The sequence below is a fragment of the Triturus cristatus genome, chromosome 10 (assembly GCF_964204655.1).
Source record: "Triturus cristatus chromosome 10, aTriCri1.1, whole genome shotgun sequence".
NCBI lineage: Eukaryota > Metazoa > Chordata > Amphibia > Caudata > Salamandridae > Triturus > Triturus cristatus.
The window spans coordinates 71808771-71814770 of record NC_140593.1 but is presented as its reverse complement, the minus strand read 5'-3'; positions in this window follow the sequence as shown (position 1 = coordinate 71814770).

Here is a 6000-nt window from a genome sequence, read left to right as displayed (position 1 = left end):
CCACGTTCTCTCTTCTCTCTACTTCTGCACTAGTTGAGAGATAGACGTGGGCAAGAGTTTGCTTAATTGAGCATCATAGAACTTTTGTAGATCCTGTAAGACATCACAATGGTTATCTACGTCAAAGAACGCGGCAGCCACCACAATGTCTGGACCATCTAGTTCTGGAACGTACATCTTGATGCCAAAAAGTACTTTGTACGGGGTCCACCCACCCAGAGATCATTTAAGGAGGGAAGAGACCTTGGTAATGCAAAGAGAAAGGAAGAGACCCTGGAAATACAAGGAGAAGGGAAGAGACCCTGGAAACACAAGGAGAAGGGAAGAGGCACAGGAAATACAAGGAGAAGGGAAGAGACCCTGGAAATGCATGTGGAGGGTAAGAGACCCTGGCAAAGCAAAGATATGAGCCGGGATAGTAGTAATTCAGGGGGGAAAGGGAAGAGAATTTCTTCATGCAAGGACTGAGGCAAAACCTCTAGTATGTAAGAAGAGGGACAAAGATCCGAGTAATACAAGGTGAGGGGCAGTGTTCCTAGCATGTAAGGAGAGGGCAGAGTCCCTGGTAATGCAAGGAGAGGGGCAAAGCCCCTAGTATGTAAGAAGAGGGACAAAGATCCTAGTAATTCAAGGTGAGGGGCAGTGTCCCTAGCATGTAAGGAGAGGGTAGAGACCATGGTAATGCAAGGAGAGGGGCAAAGCCCCTGGTAATGCAAGAAGGACAGAGACCCTTGAAATGCAAGGAGAGGGGCAGAGGCCCCATAAATACAAGGGGATGGGAAGAGACCGTTGAAATACAAGGAGAAGAAAAGAGACTCTGCTAATGCGAGGAGAGGGGAAGGGACCCTGGAAATACAAGAAGAAGTGAAGAGACCGTTGTAATGCAAGGAGAAGGGAAGATACCCTGGTAATACAAGGAGGAGGGAAGAGACTCTGGTATTGCATAGGGAGACAGGCAGAAATCTTGGTGATGCAAAAAGAGGGGAAGAGACCCTAATAATGCAAAGGGAGATGGGCACAGACCCTGGTAATGCAAGGAGAGGGGCCGAGACCCTGGAAATGCAAGGAGAAGGGAAGAGACCTTGGAAATACAAGGAGAGGGGCAGAGGCCCTGGAAATACAAAGAGAAGGGAAAACACCCTGGAAATACAAGGAGAAGGGAAGAGACTCTGGTGTTACGTCCTGGGTTATGATGAGCAACAAATATAATGACATCACAAACATCAAACACACACTTTATGTGCATAATGGGCCATGGTCGCTTAGAACCATTGGCAGGCCAGCATGTGGGTGGTCACTGCCACATCAGAGGAGACTGATAGGTATTCAAACTACCCACACACAGTCCCTCCTATACATAAACAACCTACACCCTTGGTGCACAGGCACTTATTTAGAACACAAATGAATTCTAGTGCCACCTCTATTGCCCGCTCAATAGAAACCACAGGGAGAGAACATTTTGGTAAAAATGCTGGCATGATCCCTTGAAGAAGGTGTGACTACAAGGAAATATTCTCTCCTCCTCTGCCAAGGAGATCCTAATTACACCCCAAATAGGGTACTAACAAACCGGTCAAACGGGCCAGGTAGGAGAGTTCTTCTTTTCCGCAATTGTGTTGCATGCTAAGAGATGGGATGCACCCTATGGAAATGGAGTTATGGATCCAAAAGCCCTGAAGAAGGCTGTTGACCCTTTTTGGGCAAACTTAAGGCTGAAACATGTAGGCTATTACTTTATATAGTTATCTGAGATCGTATGTTTTTAATCATTTCATGGGAACCCACTTAATAAAAAGATATTCTTTTGGGTTATACCCTAAGACATTTTTAGTCAATCTGAAACCCTGTTTATCCAGTCAGTGAATATCTTTCAACTAACGACCACGGTGAAGTCCACTCAGGTGGTATCCACCTACCTGAGTGTGAGGTAAACACCAATGATGAAGCATGCCACGAATATCAGTGGGTGAGGTGCCTACATCCAATCTCTTGATATCTGAAACAGTAGAGATGACACTAGAAGTTATTTGTTTCTTAAATAGATGCCTACGTACCCCGGAAGACCATCAGTCACTGTGTTGCTCTAATCAGAGGAGGGCCAGATAGGAATCTCGGAATTGTGGCCACGCTGTATATGTTTTTGTAATGTGACATATTGCAAAGATGTGGAGTGTTGACACAAATTTCCCACCGAATAGGTGGTAATAATGCCAAAATTGGTAATTGAGAGTATCGGGGATCAGGTCTGTTTGATTTGAACTCAAGTGTGGAATTAAGAAAATGAGCATGACCACCATTAGTGTCTACTGGCCACAATAACCACCCGTTAGCACATGAAATTGTGGCATTAAATGTATCATTTTGCACCATGCTATTTAGTTGTTCTTCAGTGCAATTTGCCAAACTTTGCCAATTATCAAAGTGGGCAATAGAGGGAATTGTTGGGGCATTCATTTCTTTAGTTTTTACCAAGCCCAGATATGTAGTGTGCTGGATGGTGTCATTCAAGAAGAATTTGTGTGGGAAGTAAGCAGGCTCAAAATAAGGTTTCCGTTCCCTGAGCCCGCCAAGATTTTGTTCCCCAAATTGATTTCAAATCAATTGTTTTTTTCCCAGTAATCTTATCCTTGAAGGGCTAACAGGTTAACAAACAAAGCTGTAGATATCAGCTTGGTCTGTGTAAGCATATATTATTTTGGTGGGGTAGGAGCTAATTTGAAATAATATGATGTGAGGTCTGAAGTGTCAAATCCTCTAAACTGCGTGAACTTGTCTCGATCCGTTTTGGAACTCCCTTGTAGGGGAGTCGGACAATGTTCCCATTGTGTATAGTTAAAATGTGGACGTTGAGTACTGGCTTTGTGTAGGAAGTGATGTCCATAATGGTGATAACAGAACAGATCAGCATAGTTAGCATAATTAATGTATAGTTCTTCTGATTCAAAAACAGTATAATATTCCAAATCTGTAAGCATAGAATTTACAGTTTCGTTATCCCAATCATCTGTATGTAACCAGGGTATAATTACATCACCCATAGAAACTTTGAACACATATGGTATCTGCAGGATCTCCATAGCACCGAATATATCGAAAGGAACCTTATCCCAAGCAATCCCATCAGTCACTGGAACAGCTGAAATGTTGACGAGTCTCTTTTTAGTTTATGTGAAGAAGAATGAGGGGCTAACACCCCTTCAACCAGTTCCGCGGCAGAACGTTCCGGGAGGTAGTGGCCATTGATCAATAGGAAAAAATGGCCTATGGCAGGATGGACAAAACTCCTTTTTAATCGCCACGTTCTCTCTTCTCTCTACTTCTGCACTAGTTGAGAGATAGACGTGGGCAAGAGTTTGCTTAATTGAGCATCACAGAACTTTTGTAGATCCTGTAAGACATCACAATGGTTATCTACGTCAAAGAACGCGGCAGCCACCACAATGTCTGGACCATCTAGTTCTGGAACGTACATCTTGATGCCAAAAAGTACTTTGTACGGGGTCCACCCACCCAGAGATCATTTAAGGAGGGAAGAGACCTTGGTAATGCAAAGAGAAAGGAAGAGACCCTGGAAATACAAGGAGCAGGGAAGAGACTCTAGAAACACAAGGAGAAGGGAAGAGGCACAGGAAATACAAGGAGAAGGGAAGAGACCCTGGAAATGCATGTGGAGGGTAAGAGACCCTGGCAAAGCAAAGATATGAGCCGGGATAGTAGTAATGCAGGGGGGAAAGGGAAGAGAATTTCTTCATGCAAGGACTGAGGCAAAACCTCTAGTATGTAAGAAGAGGGACAAAGATCCGAGTAATACAAGGTGAGGGGCAGTGTCCCTAGCATGTAAGGAGAGGGCAGAGTCCCTGGTAATGCAAGGAGAGGGGCAAAGCCCCTAGTATGTAAGAAGAGGGACAAAGATCCTAGTAATTCAAGGTGAGGGGCAGTGTCCCTAGAATGTAAGGAGAGGGCAGAGACCATGGTAATGCAAGGAGAGGGGCAAAGCCCCTGGTAATGCAAGAAGGACAGAGACCCTTGAAATGCAAGGAGAGGGGCAGAGGCCCCATAAATACAAGGGGATGGGAAGAGACCGTTGAAATACAAGGAGAATAAAAGAGACTCTGCTAATGCGAGGAGAGGGGAAGGGACCCTGGAAATACAAGAAGAAGTGAAGAGTTCGTGGTAATGCAAGGAGAAGGGAAGATACCCTGGAAATACAAGGAGGAGGGAAGAGACTCTGGTATTGCATAGGGAGACAGGCAGAAATCTTGGTGATGCAAAAAGAGGGGAAGAGACCCTAATAATGCAAAGGGAGATGGGCACAGACCCTGGTAATGCAAGGAGAGGGGCCGAGACCCTGGAAATGCAAGGAGAAGGGAAGAGACCTTGGAAATACAAGGAGAGGGGCAGAGGCCCTGGAAAAAAGAGAAGGGAAAACACCCTGGAAATACAAGGAGAAGGGAAGAGACTCTGGTGTTACGTCCTGGGTTATGATGAGCAACAAATATAATGACATCACAAACATCAAACACACACTTTATGTGCATAATGGGCCATGGTCGCTTAGAACCATTGGCAGGCCAGCATGTGGGTGGTCACTGCGACATCAGAGGAGACTGATAGGTATTCAAACTACCCACGCACAGTCCTTCCTATACATAAACAACCTACACCCTTGGTGCACAGGCACTTATTTAGAACACAAATGAATTCTAGTGCCACCTCTATTGCCCGCTCAATAGAAACCACAGGGAGAGAACATTTTGGTAAAAATGCTGGCATGATCCCTTGAAGAAGGTGTGACTACAAGGAAATATTCTCTCCTCCTCTGCCAAGGAGATCCTAATTACACCCCAAATAGGGTACTAACAAACCGGTCAAACGGGCCAGGTAGGAGAGTTCTTCTTTTCCGCAATTGTGTTGCATGCTAAGAGATGGGATGCACCCTATGGAAATTGAGTTATGGATACAAAAGCCCTGAAGAAGGCTGTTGACCCTTTTTGGGCAAACTTAAGGCTGAAACATGTAGGCTATTACTTTATATAGTTATCTGAGATCGTATGTTTTTAATCATTTCATGGGAACCCACTTAATAAAAAGATATTCTTTTGGGTTATACCCTAAGACATTTTTAGTCAATCTGAAACCCTGTTTATCCAGTCAGTGAATATCTTTCAACTAACGACCACGGTGAAGTCCACTCAGGTGGTATCCACCTACCTGAGTGTGAGGTAAACACCAATGATGAAGCATGCCACGAATATCAGTGGGTGAGGTGCCTACATCCAATCTCTTGATATCTGCAACAGTAGAGATGACACTAGAAGTTATTTGTTTCTTAAATAGATGCCTGCGTACCCCGGAAGACCATCAGTCACTGTGTTGCTCTAATCAGAGGAGGGCCAGATAGGAATCTCGGAATTGTGGCCACGCTGTATATGTTTTTGTAATGTGACATATTGCAAAGATGTGGAGTGTTGACACAAATTTCCCACCGAATAGGTGGTAATAATGCCAAAATTGGTAATTGAGAGTATCGGGGATCAGGTCTGTTTGATTTGAACTCAAGTGTGGAATTAAGAAAATGAGCATGACCACCATTAGTGTCTACTGGCCACAATAACCACCCGTTAGCACATGAAATTGTGGCATTAAATGTATCATTTTGCACCATGCTATTTAGTTGTTCTTCAGTGCAATTTGCCAAACTTTGCCAATTATCAAAGTGGGCAATAGAGGGAATTGTTGGGGCATTCATTTCTTTAGTTTTTACCAAGCCCAGACATGTAGTGTGCTGGATGGTGTCATTCAAGAAGAATTTGTGTGGCAAGTAAGCAGGCTCAAAATAAGGTTTCCGTTCCCTGAGCCCGCCAAGATTTTGTTCCCCAAATTGATTTCAAATCAATTGTTTTTTTCCCACCAGTAATCTTAGCCTTGAAGGGCTAACAGGTTAACAAACGAAGCTGTAGATATCAGCGTGGTCTGTGTAAGCATATATTATTTTGG